This window comes from Sphaeramia orbicularis, chromosome 20, assembly GCF_902148855.1.
Source record: "Sphaeramia orbicularis chromosome 20, fSphaOr1.1, whole genome shotgun sequence".
NCBI lineage: Eukaryota > Metazoa > Chordata > Actinopteri > Kurtiformes > Apogonidae > Sphaeramia > Sphaeramia orbicularis.
In genome coordinates this window covers 47021326-47040489 of record NC_043976.1, presented here as the reverse complement: position 1 = coordinate 47040489, position 19164 = coordinate 47021326, and the positions used below count along the sequence as shown (strand labels likewise).

The 19164-nt window shown below is 40.9% G+C and overlaps 1 pseudogene; it reads right to left on the bottom strand.

Annotated features, from left to right (window-relative positions):
* Positions 1-875: 875 nt before the first annotated feature.
* LOC115411097 (calponin-3-like) lies at positions 876-19101 on the bottom strand (annotated as a pseudogene).
* Positions 19102-19164: the final 63 nt, after the last annotated feature.

Here is a 19164-nt window from a genome sequence, read left to right as displayed (position 1 = left end):
CTGCGTTTAGTTGGACCATCATTTATGTTTCAACAGGACAATGACCCCAAACACACCTCCAGGCTGTGTGAGGGATATCTGACCAAGAAGGAGAGTGATGGAGTGCTGCGCCAGATGACCTGGCCTCCACAGTCACCGGACCTGAACCCGATCGAGATGGTTTGGGGTGAGCTGGACCGCAGAGTGAAGGCAAAAGGGCCAACAAGTGCTAAGCATCTGTGGGAACTTCTTCAAGACTGTTAGGAAACCATTCAGGTGACTACCTCTGGAAGCTCATCAAGAGAATGGCAAGAGTGTACAAGACAGTCATCAGAGCTAAGGGTGGGATACTTTGAAGAAACTAGAATATAAGAGGATGTTTTCAGTTATTTCACACTTTTTTGTTAAGTACATAATTCCACATGTGTTCATTCATAGTTTTTGATGCCTTCAGTGAGAATCTACAATGAAAATAGTCATGAAATAAAGAAAAATGCAAAGAATGAGAAGGTGTGTCCAACTTTTGGCCTGTACTGTAATATATATATAATATATATATATATATATATATATATATATCTATATATATATATATATATATATATATATATTCAATTATACACTTAATTCTATATTTAGATGAATATTTACATAAATACCTGATGTCTTATTTTGCTCTATGTTTCATTTTTCACCTGTTTGTGGGTTTTCTGTCTGTTTCTTTGAATTCGTTTGTTGTTGTTGTTAACTGAACTTTCCCCACAGTGGAATACACAAAGGCTTACCTATCTTATCTTAAATAAACTGGGTTAGTATTCTGTGTTTGAGACTCTCCTTAATGCTAAAGTGGTTTGAAGGCTCCATCAGAGAAGAACCAACCCAAATGTTGGACTCACCCCCCCACCCCTCCATGGTTACCATGGTTACCTGCAGTCCGATGACACACTGTCCAGCCTTGATCTTCTCATCATCAAAATGTCGCGCTTGTTTGTCGGCATATTTCACTCCGATATCGATTTTAGTGTCCATGCCTTTGGTCTTGGCCTGTGGGGGGGGGGGCATCAGATGCATCAGTCCACATGTGTGTGCTGGGGGGCGGCTCCCTCCATGGACCTTTCCTCCTGTACTCACCATAGAGGCCAGGGCCAACAGGGTGGTCTGGGTGGGGGGTGGGGGGGGGGTACTCACCATAGAGGCCAGGGCCAACAGGGTGGTCTGGGGGGGGGGGTGGGGGTACTCACCATAGAGGCCAGGGCCAACAGGGTGGTCTGGGTGTGGGTGGGGGGGGGGGTACTCACCATAGAGGCCAGGGCCAACAGGGTGGTCTGGGTGGGGGGGTGGGGTACTCACCATAGAGGCCAGGGCCAACAGGGTGGTCTGGGGGGGGGGGTGGGGGGGGGGGGGTACTCACCATAGAGGCCAGGGCCAACAGGGTGCTCTGGGTGGGGGGGGGGGGTACTCACCATAGAGGCCAGGGCCAACAGGGTGGTCTGGGGGGGGGTGGGGGTGGGGGTACTCACCATAGAGGCCAGGGCCAACAGGGTGGTCTGGGGGGGGGGGGGTACTCACCATAGAGGCCAGGGCCAACAGGGTGGTCTGGGGGGGGTGGGGGGGTACTCACCATAGAGGCCAGGGCCAACAGGGTGGTCTGGGTGGGGGTGGGAGGGGTACTCACCATAGAGGCCGGGCCAACAGGGTGGTCTGGGTGGGGGGGTGGGGGTGGGGGTACTCACCATAGAGGCCAGGGCCAACAGGGTGGTCTGGGGGTGGGTGGGTGGGGGTACTCACCATAGAGGCCAGGGCCAACAGGGTGGTCTGGGGGGGGGGGGGGGGGGGTACTCACCATAGAGGCCAGGGCCAACAGGGTGTCTGGGTGGGGGGGTGGGGGTGGGGGGTACTCACCATAGAGGCCAGGGCCAACAGGGTGGTCTGGGGGTGGGGGGGGTACTCACCATAGAGGCCAGGGCCAACAGGGTGGTCGGGGTGGGGGGTGGGGGGGGTACTCACCATAGAGGCCAGGGCCAACAGGGTGGTCTGGGGGTGGGGGGGGTACTCACCATAGAGGCCAGGGCCAACAGGGTGGTCGGGGGGGGGGGGGGGGGGGTACTCACCATAGAGGCCAGGGCCAACAGGGTGGTCTGGGGGGGGGGGGGTACTCACCATAGAGGCCAGGGCCAACAGGGTGGTCTGGGGGTGGGGGGGGGGGGGGGGGGTACTCACCATAGAGGCCAGGGCCAACAGGGTGGGTCTGGACTTGGGTCATGTTGCCGTTCTCAAACAGGTCGTTTGCCTCAAAGATGTCGTTGGGCCTTCAGGCCGTAGTTCAGGATGGCTTTGATGAAGTTCCCCAGGTTCTCCAGCTGCAAAAGACAAGAACCAATCAGTAACTGATGGGGCTGGGGGGCGGGGCTTCGGCCCCATCAGCCAACAGCCAATGAGAGGGCTGTGAAGGCTGTGACATCATCATTAGAACAGTTTCACCTTGTGCCAGTTTCAGCTGTGACAGGTTGATTTTTTACAGACCAGGCTGCAGTTTGTTGATCAGTCTGAGAGAGAGAAAAGAAAAAAGAAGAATGACAGAGACAACAGTTTGTTTTAGGTCACAATTCAACAGTTGATAATTTTTGCCTGATTTCTAATAATACAACTTATATGTAGAATATTAGAATAAAGGGTGTTTTTTGCATCAAAAATATGGTTTGTTACAGTTACAAACATGACATTTAAAGAGTTAAAAATATGACAGTTATTGAGTATTTGGTATTTTTATTTATGGCTAAAGCTGATGAAATATTTTATAAAATAGAAAAAAGTAAAAAAAAAAAAAATAATAATATAATAAGTACTGCAAAATAATAATGTATATGAACCAGTGTTGGTGTTAATCACTGACACATGACAGGAGGGAAAAATAAATAAATAACTAATACAATTTATATGTAGAACATTGGAAAAAAGGTGTTTTTTGCATCAAAAATATGGTTTGTTTCCGTTACAAACCTGTCATTAAAAGGTTTAAACCCTTTAACCCCTGATGTGTCTGTGGTGACACGTTCTGAATGTATGATTTATTTAAATATTCATATAAAGTCAGTTGTTTACTCAATAGTTACATTTCCAATCATGTTGAGAGAAAAGACCTTGTTCTTTCATAGACATCTGAGCATGCTCAGTTCAAGCTCCGCCCCCTGTGGAATGGGGGGTCAAACACAGAGCAGTGAGTGAGGACCGGCTCACTATAAAAATAGACACTTTGGACTTTTTAAAATTTTTTTACACTGCTTTCCTTGTGTTTTTTGTTTCCCCTGTTGTTTCCAGTGTTGTGGTGATTTTATTTTATTTATTTTTTACTGTGTTTTTACCGAGTTTGTCTGCGGAACTGTCCAGTGGAGTTAAACAGGTGTCACAAAGTAGAAAAAAAGAGACAAAACTAAAACTACAGAGACCAAATTACAATACATTGTGTAGTCCCACCCCCTAAAGTTGTCTTTTTGTAATGTTAAACGGACGTACGAACACACACAGAACACACACAGAACACACACAGAACACACACTCCCAGCTGGACTTACTCGCAGAGGATGACGCCATCTTTCAGACCTCTTTGGAAATTGTCTCCGATACTCATTCCTGTGACCTCCTCAATCCAGAAACGCAGCTCTTCTTCTTTCTGCGGGTCATATTTCTGAGCAATCTGAAAAACACCAAACGAAAACAAGACTACATTTACCATTTAAAAGACACGTACAAACATAAAAAAGGAAAAACTGAAAGTAAAACTGCAGCTGCACACAAGAAAAAATAACATGAAACCTAATACAGTTAAATTAATACATTCAGGGACACGAATGAGGCATTCAGGGACACGAATGAGGTGTTCAGGGACACGAATAAGGCGCTCAGGGACAAGAATGAGGCATTCAGGGACATGAATGAGGCGTTCAGGGACCAGACCGGTCACAGGGCAAAGAGCGATCTGTGTTCCGAAGTTCAGAGTTAAAGGTTCGGCGTCCTCTGGTCAAAGTGTCAGCGTTAAAGGCCACGTCGTCTGTGAATTAATGTGAGTCTTTGTGTATGGAGTCTGAAAAGACAGTGAATGCCTCACAGGTTAAAGAGCCGGACCGTCGGAGGGCAGACGTTTTTGTGTCTTCACTTCTGCAGCCGTTCTGTTCAGTTCAGGGAACGACGCCAAGAACTGACAGGAAAAAAAAAACAAATAAAAAAAATGAGGGACTGGAAAAAGAAATGGAATTCTGTTGAACGGAGCTGGAAACTGGAAGGTTCCAGTTCCAGTCCAGGGCCGGCTGCAAAGGAAAACCAGACCCCCCCACACCCCCCCGACCCATTTTCAACTGCGGACCCCAAAAGCATTTCCTGATGACAGAAACAAACTGAAAGCGCACAGAGTAGAGGACAGATGTTCTGACCCATTCAAAACTGAAAAGAAAGTCTGGAACCAAAGCAGGAAACAGCAGAAACCAGACTGTACTGACACAGAACCACCACAGCCAGTAAATGTACACAAAGAGAACGAGGAACAGAAAACAGCTGTTATCTGGACTACAAGGCACCACAGAGGATAAATGACATCATCACCTCATTTGCATAATGATAAATGTTCCTGTAATTGTAATGAAGGATGTAGGACAGAGGAATAACAGTGTTAGAGACAAACATGAAACAGAAAAAATGACAAAATAATAAACAAATTAAAAAAAACAAAAAAATCAACAAAATGAACAAATAATCAATAAAAAGAACAAAAATAACAAAATAATCAACAAAATGCCCATAATTAATCAATAAAATGAACAACAAAAAAACAAAAAATGAACAAAATAATCAACAAAATGAACAAAAATTTAAAAAAAAAAAAAAAAAAAAAAAGAACAAAAATAAACAAAATAAATGTTCAGAGTGTGCATGTGTGGATCGACTATTTCTTTTTAAACTACGGATGTGCAAAACAAATTTCATAATAATAATATTTCACGAATTGCATTTTTATGATTTTTTTGAAAATGGTGCATGAAAAATAACAAAGTCAACAGAGCGTAACGGAAGAGAAACGTTTGAAGAGAGAAATATTTGGTCCACAGTTGAATCTGGTCCCAGTCATGTGTCTGTCCAATTAGATTCAATTCACATCAATATTAGTTGAGTTCTAATTTTAAATGTGTGGGAAATGGGATTTTCAGTGTTCAGTGTAAATGTCCACAGAGTCCACATTCCACAGTGGATGTGGACAATTTAGTTCCACATACAAGAGACTGTTCTAAGCTACAGGTGGATCCAAATGGAAGGAGAATCGGAGTCGTTTGGAATTTTGGTGAATTTCGGAAAATGTCCTCAGTGATTGACAGATGGAAACTGTAGATGTTGTGACCTTGCTGTGACCTTGAACTTTGTCCTACTGGGACCAAATGGACTGGGTTGGTCCCAGGGCCTAGGCCTATCTGGGGGAAGATCTGGGAAAGATGGTGGAAGAGTTTACACTGAAGATGAAAACAACAAACAAACAACACACAAAGCACAGTCATCACAGTACTCCTGGTGGAGGGAATGAAAAGTGTAAATATATACGAATAAAAACAAACATGTTAACCAGCCAAAAAATAAACAGTGGACCCTGGTTGAACCCTGAGGATAAATGTGAATATATATACTTATGTTTTACTTATTCATGTATGATCATAAACTGAACTAGAAAGCACTTGGAGAGTGCAGACCTCCACCAAGGCAGGTCAGTGCCCCCCCACCCCCCATCACCACCAAAATTTAATCATTTCTTCCTTGTGCCAGTATCAACATTTACTGAAATTTTCATGAAAATCCATCCATAACTTTTTGAGTTATCTTGCTAACCATCAGACAAACAAACACACAAACTTGCAAACACACAAAGCACAGTGATCACAGTCCCTCCTGGAGGAGGTAAAAGTCCAGAGGGAAATGTGACCTAGTCCACTGAGTGACAGGAGGAGTTAAAGGAACATGGTGGTTTTACTGCAGAGTCTGAGACTGAATTAAAGAAAGAAGAAAACTACAAAAGCACTTGGAGAGCGCAGACCTCCGCCAGACAGATCTGCCCCCCCCCACCACCAAAATTTTATCATTTCTTCCTTGTGCCAGTATCAACATTTCCTGAGGATTTCATGAAAATCCATCCATAACTTTTTGAGTTATCTTGCTAAAAAACAAACAAACAACAAAGCAAAATGATCCCAATCCCTCCTGGAGGAGGGAATAAAGAATGTGACCTTAGAGTGGAAATAAGACACATACAGAATACAAAACAGCAGCGGAGTGTGGGATTCTGGTGTTTGTACACATGACCCCAGTGACCCCAGGGACCTGATGGATCCACCTACACATGTTGGGAGGCCGGTTAGACCTGTTTTTATCTGTCTGGCTGTTTTTATCTGTTTTTATCTCTCTGTCTGTTTTATCTGTTTTTATCTGTTTTATCTGTCTGTTTTTATCTGTTTTTATCTCTCTGTCTGTTTTTATCTGTTTTATCTGTCTGTTTTTATCTGTTTTTATCTCTCTGTCTGTTTTTTCAACTTCCCTTCTGATCGTATTTATTGTACTCTGCTTGTAGCACTTTGAGGTTTTGGAGCTAAAATTGTAAAATGCATTATAAAATAAATTATTATTATTATTATTATTATTCTTCCAGCTGCAGTGACACATATGCTGTAGTCGTGAGTCCCAGACCAACAACGTCAGCCACTTTAACTTCAGTTACCAACAGAACCGTTCACAAACAGACAGAACATCCAAACCCAGAGCATTAGAGCCCACAGAACCACACCCACTTCCATCAAAGAGATCACTTATTTTAGAACCCATTAATCTATGATTACTCTCTTTGATTCGATTTAAAGGATATTTGAATAGAAAAAAAGATTAAATGACAACAACTTGTCCTTTTTTCCAGAACCACCTGAAAACAACCACAAAAAGTATAAAAGTAAAGGATATACATCAAATGTCTGCACAGAAAGAACCATAATCCCACCAGTGTTCAGATCTGTGGATAAATGTGTCCAGATGTAAACTGGTCCAGTTCAGTTCCAGATGTAAACTGGTCCAGTTCAGTTCCAGATGTAAACTGGTCCAGTTCAGTTCAGTTCCAGATGTAAACTGGTCCAGTTCAGTTCCAGATGTAACTGGTCCAGTTCAGTTCAGTTCCAGATGTAAACTGGTCCAGTTCAGTTCCAGATGTAAACTGGTCCAGTTCAGTTCCAGATGTAAACTGGTCCAGTTCAGTTCAGTCCAGATGTAAACTGGTCCAGTTCAGTTCCAGATTTAAACTGGTTCCAGTTCAGTTTCAGTTCCAGATGTAAACTGGTCCAGTTCAGTTTCCAGATGTAACTGGTCCAGTTCAGTTCCAGATGTAAACTGGTCCAGTTCAGTTCAGTTCCAGATGTAAACTGGTCCAGTTCAGTTTCCAGATGTAAACTGGTCCAGTTCAGTCCAGTTCCATCTCTTCCCTCTAATCTCAAACCCATTTGGATCCCCCTGGGGGTGTGGCCTGGACTCTGTGCGTTACAATAAGGGTCCGTGTGAAACACAACCAGTGGAACCATGTTAACAGCCAGAGAATGAAGGAACACTAAGAGTAGATTCAGGAACAAATGGGATGGAAGAATATTTGGAGTCAATGAAAGGTTTAATGCAGGGGTTGTCAAACTCATGTTCTTCCAGTGGGGGGGGGGGGGGCACATTCGCCCAGTTTAATCTGCAGTGGTCTGGGACCAGTACAATAATAACATGATAACCAATAAATAATGACAACTGCAAAATGTTTCAGTGCAAAAAATAACATTCAATTATGCCAATATTTACATTTACAAACTATCCACACAAAAAGGATGTGAAATCCTGAAAAAAATGAAATTTATTAAGAATATAAGTAAAATTTATCAACATTATGCCTTGACTTTCATTTATAGGTGACATGCTGAAATTCCAACTCACAAACAAACAGAAGTTCTATCAGATGAATGAACACGTCCAAAACCGTTTGACTCCAGTATCAGGTCCATAAACTGTGTCAGACATTTCTCATTTCACTACGACAACAACAGCACTTGAACACAACACACTTTTGAATTCACAAGTGGAAAGGATCCTTTCCTGACGGCACCTTGAATGCATCATCAGACTCCAGCCTCTTCAGCTCCTGCACATCAGTCTGCTGGACACGAGCTGTGTGGATTCCAACACCTGAGGTCAAACCGACGCACGTCTAAACTACATGTGTTAGAAAATATGGGGTTCTGCAATATATCGTGATATTTCATTTCACAATACTGTATCAATATTAAAAAGTACTGTATGGATATTTTTAGGTACTTATTCAAATGCAGATATGGCAGAGGTTTCATTTTAGTTTTTTTGTTTTTCTTTATTGTTTCTATTTCAATTTATTATTATTTCACACTCTTTTATTCAATAATGTTCGTTCCTTTGTTTGGATTGAACTCAAATCCTGTTCTGATGTTAGTTGTGAACTAATAGATCTGAACATTTGAACATGATCTGAAACTGGAATGTCTGGAAAACAGAATTTCAGTTTGAACACAGGAACATTATTGATAGAACATTAGATCCTGTTCTGATCGAATAAAAGGTGTTTAGTATTTGTGCAGATTTCTGATGGAATTCAATTCTTGAACACAGATAACAGAAGAACAGTCCACAATATAACGTCCTTTTCTACGGAAGCGTATTGGCCATTCACGCAAAAAATAAAATTCGGCTCTGTTTTTACAAGATAATTATCTCATTAATTCAGAAAAACAGAGCCCAATTTTTTTAAACTTATTTTTTCTTGTAATTACGAGATAATTATCTTGTTAATTCAGAAAAACAGAGCCGAATTTATTTTTTTGTGTGAATGCAATACGCTTCCATAGAAAGGACATATATTTTTAAAACAATTAAAAAATGTATCTGAAAAAACTGTGTATCATTCTGTTTCCAATTAAGGCAATTATTTAATGTAAAATGACGAAAACGCGTACTTATTTATTTATTTTTTTATTTATTTTTGTGTTGGAAATGCAATGCGCTTCTGTCCTTTCGTGGACCTGATGTCTTTTTATATTTTAAAGTAAAGCTGTGAAACTCTGGGTCCAATACGAGGACATAAATGCATTGTTGGGTCTCAGGAGGATAATGTGACTAAACAAACAGACGGAGCCAGAGTCCAAAGGGGAAACATGCAGCGTTTTGGAGGCCGGGGTCCCCATCGGGGGTATGGTCCAAGTATTGAGGAATTGTGATGTATGCAGCGAAACAGAAGAGCAGAGGCATCCATTCACACTTATGTAACAGAAGCCAGATGGACCCGCCCCACCACCGTCTGTCCACAGACCAAAATGACGGACAGATGGACGGACATGGACAGGTACGGTCTACCTACCCTGTAAAAAAAAAACAAAAGAAAAAAATGTACAAAAAAAACAAAAAACAGTAATATTCCAGCAGCAGGGGTGCCGAAAAATACTGTTAAATAAATCATCTCATAAAAATACAGTAATTTTCCATCATTCAACTACAGTTTTTTGCCCTAACTTTACATGAGATTTTTGCACTTTTGTTTTTTACTTTTTAATGTTTAATAAGAATATTTCAATGTATTAAAACAATCCAATTACCTCTAAATATATATATAAATAATTTTCAATGACACTCAGTTGTCCACTCCACTGATAAAAACTGTATTTGGACAGTTTATCAGTGCTTATACATGTTATACATTCACAAAAATACATTTATTCAACATTTTTGTTGTGAAACTCCTGTAATTACACAAGATATTGTCAATTAACAAACAAGTCTGGTTCAACTGACAGAACTAATACTTCTGTTACCGTTAACTGTCAGTAATTTTATCTGGTTTTATTTATTTATTTAATTTTTAACAGTATTGAACTTTAAATTAACAGTTTTCATCTCACGAATAGAAAGAAATATTTGTGAAATTACCATACATTTGCAAATGTATTTGAACTGTATTTTTCTGTGAAAAAAGAAAAAAATTTCTTTTAAAAAATGGAAATTTTTTGCTTATTCACAGTTACAGTTTTTTTCGTGGTATTTTCCATTTGACATGTAAAATCACAGTCTGTTTTTGCCATTTCATTGATATTTTCCTGTATCTGAAAAATACAGGAAAATCTGTCAAATAACAGAGAAAATTCAGGATCTACAGGGTCTAGATCAGCTGAACAGAAACAGGTCCCGTCAAACATCTGTGGTTTTAGGGGATAGGTCAGGGGTCCCAGGGGTCACCAGTCCTGGTCCTCGAAGGCCGGTATCCTGTAGGTTTCAGATGTTTCCTCTTCCAACACCTGATTCAAATGATTAGCCTGATGATGAAGACTGAGTACGAGCGTCAGGTGGACTGGAAGAGGAAACATCTGAAACCTGCAGGATACCGGCCCTGGAGGACCAGGATAGTGACCCTGGAGGACCAGGATGGTGACCCCTGGAGGACCAGGATGGTGACCCCTGGAGGACCAGGATAGTGACCCCGGTGACCCCTGGAGGACCAGGATAGTGACCCCTGGAGGACAGGATGGTGGACCCCTGGAGGACCAGGATGGTGACCCCCTGGAGGACCAGGATAGTGACCCCTGGAGGACCAGGATGGTGACCCCTGGAGGGACCAGGATAGTGACCCCGGTGACCCCTGGAGGACCAGGATGGTGACCCCTGGAGGACCAGGATAGTGACCCCTGGAGGACCAGGATGGTGACCCCTGGAGGACCAGGATAGTGACCCTGGAGGACCAGGATAGTGACCCCTGGAGGACCAGGATAGTGACCCCTGGAGGACCAGGATGGTGACCCCTGGAGGACCAGGATGGTGACCCCTGGAGGACCAGGATAGTGACCCCGGGACCCCTGGAGGACCAGGATGGTGACCCCTGGTGACCCCTGGAGGACCAGGATAGTGACCCCTGGTGACCCCTGGTACAGATGAAGCAGAGCAGCTTCACTTAAACATTCCTCTGATTTTTAAATGCTTTGCTATAATACAAGAAGTTTTATGACGGAGTCGATGGATGACCTTTTGTTTTAAAAAGCAGCAGATGACGCTGGGGAACAGTGAGGTGAGACCATCCAGAACCATCAACCAATCAGAATTCAGGAAAGAATCACAACAAAACCTTACTTCCATTATATAAACCAATAGTGCACATGTGATTCAAAAAATATTTCCATCATAAAATGTGACGTCGGTCCCAGATCTGCGTTTCCTTCAGTTTACACACAAACGCCAAAACAGAGATCTGACAAAAGTCCCACCTTGGCCGGATTTTTACAAATCAATGTTTTCAATGGGTGTGGCCATCGTCATGTAAACAATAGGCACAAATGCGAATAAAATCTCCATTTTGCCAGATACAGGCTACGTGTAAACGCAGCCAGAGTCAGAACTTTCAACATTCTTTCAAATTCTACTGCAGCCACGGCTCAGTGAAACGACACAAACAGAAACAACTGGAAAGGCAAGAAAACAACACCACACCAGCAGCAAAGTCACGAATATTAACAATACGTGTCTTTAAAATCAAAGTCCATCTAGTAATATGACAGTTTTGATCCACTCAGCCTCACTACGTTTCCACTACGTGGAACCAGCTCAGCTCCACTCTGGTACCAGGTCCTATTCCAGACCCTTTCCACTCTGGTACCAGGTCCTATTCCAGACCCTTTCCGCTCTGGTACCAGGTCCTATTCCAGACCCTTTCCACTCTGGTACCAGGTCCTATTCCAGACCCTTTCCGCTCTGGTACCAGGTCCTATTCCAGACCCTTTCCATTCCAGATCCTCCCTCTTTCCAGTCCCTGGTCGTCATAGCGATGCGGTGCGTTCCTTCTGTGTGCTCTGCTCACAGTTGCTGATAAACTCACTGGTTGCCTGTTGTCTGGTCAAACTCCTGCTGAATGTTTGCGTCTGAACCTCCTGGACAACCATGGTGTAGTTTTACAGACTGTCATCATGTGGATTCACCTACTGACAGATTTACTGGAAAGGGCGGGGCACACACACCACTGACCAATCAGAGGTCTGCAGTGTTTACACAGTGTCACATTTAGTACCTGGTCCCCAGTCCTGGAACCTCAGCAGAGGAGGTACCAAACAACTAGTACCAGGTACCAGATTCCAAAAAACTAGGACCAGGTACCAGATTCCAAAAAACTAGTACCAGGTACCAGATTCCAAAAAACTAGTACCAGGTACCAGATTCCAAAAAACTAGTACCAGGTACCAGAGTCCAGGTCCTTTTTCTTAATGGAAACACAAAAAGGCCAAGTTGAGTCGAGTGGAGCCGGTACCACGTCGTACAAACGCAGCATTTGTCAGCCCTACTGTTTGTACTCACAACACCAATGACACCTGCCATTCACAATTTTACTGATTTAACACTGGTTTGCACCTTCTGATTACAGATTATTTTTATTATAATGATGCCCTTCATGGGAATATGATTACAAATACAGAACAAGAAAAACACTCGGAGAGCGCAGACCTCCACCAAGACAGATCTGCCCCCCCCCCCCCCCCCCCACCCCGATCAACACCAATATTTAATCATTTCTTCCTTGTGCTAGTATGAACATTTCCTGAAAATTTCATGAAAATCCGTTCATAACTTTTGGAGTTATCTTACTAACAAACAAACAAACACACAAACATGCACACAAACACACAAAGGAAAGTGATCACAGTCCCTCCTGGTGGAGGGAATGACACACACTGTCCCCACAGACAGAACCACAGACAGAACCACAGACAGAACCACAGACAGAACCACAGACAGAAGCACAGACAGAACCACAGATAAAATTCATACAGTTCCTCCCACAGCCATCAGACTATAGTCCTATTCTAAGTAACACCCCCCCACACACCATGTGCAACCACAATGTAAATGTGTAAATAATATTTAAATTTAAATCTAAATATATACAAATACTATATAAAATACATATATTCTATGTTTTTCTGTTTTCTGTCTTACCTGCACTTATTTATTTTCATATTTGCTGCTGTTAAATGTGCAATTTCCTCATGGTGGCATTGATAAAGTCTGATCTTAACACGAGAAGCAAAAAGAATGACACATTCAGCTGTAACAGTGGAAAACAGCACCAAAGAGCTGCACAAACAAAGGTACAAATGATAGGCTAACAGCTAAAGGCTAAAGGCTATCGGCTAACAGCTAAAGGCTAACGGCTAACAGCTAAAGGCTAATGGCTAAAAGCTAAAGGCTAACAGCTAAAGGCTAACAGCTAAAGGCTAACGGCTAGCGGCTAACAGCTAAAGGCTAACAGCTAAAGGCTAACAGCTGGTTATGTCCATCAGCTCCTCAAACCAGAGCTCAGGTCACATGTGACAATATAATAACACTCTAAGTTCAAAATGAAAACAACTTTCTCATTTCTACAGAATAATGTCAATTATTTCATGTAATAAACAGGTTTGTTTTGTTTTTTTTTACAGGTGACCTGTTAACAGTTTGAAATGTTTCAGTTTGTGTCTGGTTTCTGCTGGTTTACAGTCCACAGTGTCTGAGGACACATGGAAGTGTCCCTGCTGTGTGTCCCAGTGGACATCCCAGAAACAAAGACAACTAGATTTAAGTTTACACTGTTTTCCTTCAGATTTAGTTTAGAAGAAGAAACGAGTCGTCGCAATTCATGGAGATGAGGGGCGGAGCTTCAGAATCCAAACAGGAAGTAGGTTGGTGTGGAACAGGTGTCCTGAACACTGGCATTTATGACAAGAGGGTTACCGTGGAAACATCGGTGATTATGAAGGGAATCAAGAGGTTCAAAGTAGGAAAACTCCTCTGATGGGTAACCTGCAAAAACATGAGGGGATGGACTGAAAAAAAAAAAAAAAAAATTCACAGGTACGGGCACGAGTAAAATTAAACAAAATGCAGACTGGTAGCAAGCAAGGACGTGTGAAAAATAAAAGAAGATTCATGGATGAAAAGAACTGTCAGGACATTTAATAATGATCATCTACTTTGACTGGGTTTGATCCACAGATGGTTTGTTTTATTTTACAGTGAACTTCACCTGTTTATCCACACGTCACTGAACTGCACACACTGTAAAAAAAAATCTGTCATTTAACCGAATTTTCACTGTTTATTTGACAGATTTTTCCTGTATTTTTCAGATACAGGAAAAAAAAATCAATGAAATGACAAAAACAGACTGTGATTTTACATGTCAAATGGAAAATACCATGAAAAAACTGTAACTGTGAATAAGCAAAAATTTCCATTCTTTTGAAAGATTTTTTTTCACAGAAAAATACAGTTCAAATACATTTGCAAATGTATCATAATTTCACAAATATTTCTTTTCTATTTGTGAAATTAAACTGTTAATTTTAAGATTAATACTGTAAAAAATAATATTAAAACCAGATAAAATTACTGACAATTAACAGCAACAGAAGTATTAGTTCTGTCAGTTGAACCAGACTTGTTTGTTCATTGACAAATATCTTGTGTAATTACAGGAGGTTTCACAACAAAAATGTTGAATAAATGTATTTTTGTGAATGTATAACATGTATAAGCACTGATAAACTGTCCAAATACAGTTTTTATCAGTGGATTGGACAACTGAGTCTCACTGAAAATTATTTATATATATATATTTATAGGGAATTGGATTGTTTAATACATGAAAATATTCTTTATTAAACATTAAAAAGTCAAAAAAAAAAAGTAAAATTTGATGTAAAGTTAGGGCAAAAAACTGTGTTTGAAGTATGGAAAATTACTGTATTTTTATGAGATGGTTATTTTCCGTTATTTAACAGGATTTTTTCAGCGCCCCTGCTGCCAGAATATTACTGGGGTTTTTTGGGTTTTTTTTTTTACATTTTTTGTTTTTTACAGTGCAGATTAGAGATTCAATGAAGTGTGTGTTTTAGACAAAAATAAAACCATTAAAAGTCAGTTACTGTAGATAATGGGTTTACTCAGGAGCCAGATCAGGACTTTGAACCTCTTGATTCCCTTCATAATATCGCCTATGTTTCCACGGTAACCCTCTGATGTTTCCACGGTAACCCTCTGATGTTTGCACGGTAACCCTCTGATGTTTTCATGGTAACCTCTGACATTTCCATGGTAACCCTCTGATGTTTCCACGGTAACCCTCTTGTCATAAATGCCAGTGTTAAGGACACCTGTTCCACACCAACCTACTTCCTGTTTGGATTCTGAAGCTCCGCCCCTCATCTCCATGAATTGCGACGACTCGTTTCTTCTTCTAAACTAAATCTGAAGGAAAACAGTGTAAACTTAAATCTAGTTGTCTTTGTTTCTGGGATGTCCACTGGGACACACAGCAGGGACACTTCCATGTGTCCTCAGACACTGTGGACTGTAAACCAGCAGAAACCAGACACAAACTGAAACATTTCAAACTGTTTCTGGGTCCTGAGTAAAAAAAACAAAAACAAACCCTTATTTACTCCCTTCACTCTGTGACCTCTGACCTTTGTTCAGTGTCAGTAGGTCAGTGTATTCTTCTGGTGTTTATCTCCATAAAGAACACCTGAATGACAGCATGGAATGATATGAACACTACACAATAAATTACAAGTCAAAAACACATCATAAATAAATATAATCCTGTTCGAATACGAATGAAACAATTAATCAACTCAAATGTATTAAAAAATATACTAATTTAAATTTTCTGAGTCAAAGCCATCACTTCTTTAATTTCGCTGCTGTTAAACAGGTTCTGCTGTTTTTGGACAAACGGACATTTTCAGACATGACTTGTTTTTACTATTTTTTTTGCCTCGTTGATTGACTGACTGATTGACTGATGTATTTATTTCGAATACGAATGTCAAAACAGAAGAAATAAATAAACAAAATCCTTAACATAAGACATACAATACATATTTGAAAAGGAGTGAGAAGAAGTAGAACTTATAAACTCCACCCCTTCTCCTTATATAATTAATAACAACTAGAAGCACTCGGAGAGCGCAGACCTCCGCCAAGGCTGATCAGTGGCCCCCCCATGGGCCCCCCACCCCCGATCACCACCAAAATTTAATCATTTCTTCCTTATCCCATTTCCAACAAACCCTGAAAATTTCATCCAAATCTGTCCATAACTTTTGAGTTATGTTGCACACTAACGGACAGACAAACAAACAAACAAACAGACAGACAAACAAACAGACAGACAGACAAACAAACAAACAAACCCTGGCAAAAACATAACCTCCTTGGCGGAGGTAATAATAACCTTCCTGGTCCAATCAGATCTATACTATATACTATAATATGATTGATACTTATTATGAAATAACTTGGCTTCTGGCTTTATATTATTATGAACAAATATAATATGATTTATATAAACACATAATACAATAACACATACATGTAAATAGGCTCCAATGTGTTCACAGCTCTTCTGTGTCTGTGTTCATATTAAATCAGTCTCAGTGAATCCAAAGGAACTTTGTGTTGGTAAATGACAGTTGTTCAAATGGACAGGATTTCAGTTCTGTTCAACATGTTGATGCTCATATGAACTATGTTTTCAGCTCCAAAATGAACCATTTCAGCACAATTAATGCTATATTTTCATGTCACAAATGGACAAGTTCTATTTGAACTGAATTGAGCTGAAAAACAAATCTTCTCTTCTTTTGGATTCCCCAGTTTTTCTTCCCAGATTCTCTCCTCCATATCACATGTTTTATTTGTACAGGTTCAATCTGGAGTATGGTGCTGATCCATCCTGCTTCTGTTCCACCAATACATACATGAAGAATGGCACACAGCACTGTTTACATCAACACTTTTACAATAAGAAGCATTTTTAGACACAAGAACAATTCTAGATTGTTCTTTCCTCTTTAGTCTGATGCTAAACTATCCAATAAATAATAGTGCTCCTAGTTTTTGCACAGGGATCATTAGTGTAAACGCTGACATGGCTGCAGAGCATCAGTATGATGGGATCCACAACAACCATGTCACATCCGTCCACTGACACATTTAGTGTTTTTGTGTCAGCTGGGATTGTTTTAGATCCACAATACCAACATTTATGAAGAAGAGCACAATTAGCAATAGGAAGTCTAGAAGTTTATTCCTAATAAAGTACTGGGACTGACCAGAGCATCATGGGTAATGTCACGTCCGTCCACCAGCAAAAGTTTTCACATCCACGTGCTATTCCAAATCCAATATTTATGAAAATAGAGCTTCCACTGTCAGAGAATATCAGTAGTCTGTGCACAAATGGATTAGCATTATTTACACACACTTCTGTGACTGTAGGACAACTGTTTTGGACACAAATGGACACTCATTTGACCCCCGAGGGACATTTTAGCTGAATTACATATTCAAACACAGATCTATACACACACACACACACACACTTATACATACATACACATACTTGTACATCTTTATAATGTCTACTCTAATAACCGTTTGCTTTGAATGGAAAAAAATTATTTGATAGATTAATCGATTACAAAACTAATCAACAGCTGCAGCTCTACATAGTGTTCAGAACAAAAACAGTGGAATAAGACAATGTTGTGTTCCTGGAAAGGCAGAACTGTCCAACTCAGTTTAGTTCAGTTCCACATTCAGCCAAATCTGATCTGCAGTGGGCCGGACCAGTGAAATAATAACATAATAACATATAAATAATGTCAACTCCAAACTTTCCTCTATGTTTTAGAGCAAAAAAAGTAAAATTATGCGATGAAAATGTTCATATTCACCAACTATCCTTTAAAACACTGTGAGTAACATGACAAATGAAAGTTTCTTAAGAAAACTAAGTGCAATTTTAACAATATTCTGTCTCAGTTTATCATTTACACATGTAAATTACAACATACAAACCACAGTGGATCAACAAATACACAGAACATTTAATAACAGGCAGAATATTGTGAAAATTACACTTCAGACATTTCAAACTGCTCATATTTGTTGAGACTGTTTGTGTTTTTGTGAACATTTGTTTGTTTTAGTGTAAATGCAGTAAAATGACATGAACACGTTTACATTTACAAAGAGAAAAATGTGGAGTTGTGAGTGTTTCTAGGTTTTTATGCCAGTATTTGACAGATGTGAGCCACTGCAGACTGAAGTGTTCTGTTTGTGGAACCTGAACTAAAATGGTTCATGTCTTAGTGGAAGTTTTGGATTTCATAAATTCCTCCAAGGGGCCAGACTGGACCCTTTGGTGGGCCGGGTTTGGGCCCGGGCCGCATGTTTGACACCTGTGTGGAAGGGGAACTCGGAGCCTCCAGTGAACTCGGCCTCACTCGGGTACACTCGGGTAGACTCGGGTATTTCCGCCACCTCTGACTCCTTCCACACGAACAATAAACTGGGTTCGGATTTTCCCACATTCATGAGCTTTTCCAACACAAACAAGTGACGGCGTGTCCCGGACATGGAAAAGGAGCTCCTTCTGCACATTTATGGTAAAAAACGGAACTTTTCGGGGTTCTGCTGACCCGAACACATAAACAAAGGCGCGGAAAAAAAAGTTCCAAAGAAAAAAAAAAGCTGGAGTCTGAATGTGAGTGTGTTCAGCTGCTTCTGTTCTACTAAACACACACACACACACACACACACACACATCTGAAGTGTTTCAGATGGATTCATGAACCTAAAGCCAACATCTGTTGGACTCAAACTGTTCTGCGCATTTACGCTTCGACTGTTTTTTTTTTTTTTTTTTTTTTTTTTTTTTTTTTTTTTTTTACTGTTGAGTCGAAGCTCTTTCAAAGTGACGAACTCTGCTTTTTTTTTCCATAGAAGTTCTACCAGTTCTCCCACAATCCGCACACATTCCCTGGCAGCAGTTGCACTTACTTTACTGCGGACTTCTGCAGACAGTCCATAGGCTGGTCCTTTATTAAAGTGAGTCATTCTGTCTGTTTCCAACACAAATCCACCCAGAGTCTGCTGCAGGATCCCACAACCCAGGAAGGAGCCCTTTTATTCCACAGAGCTTCACCAACTCACAGTCCCTGAAGCAGAAGCTGAAGCAGCAGCAGCTCCACCAGCTCAGTTTGCACAAAAAGGACCATGACTGACGCAACACAGCAGCCAATCAGAGCGGAC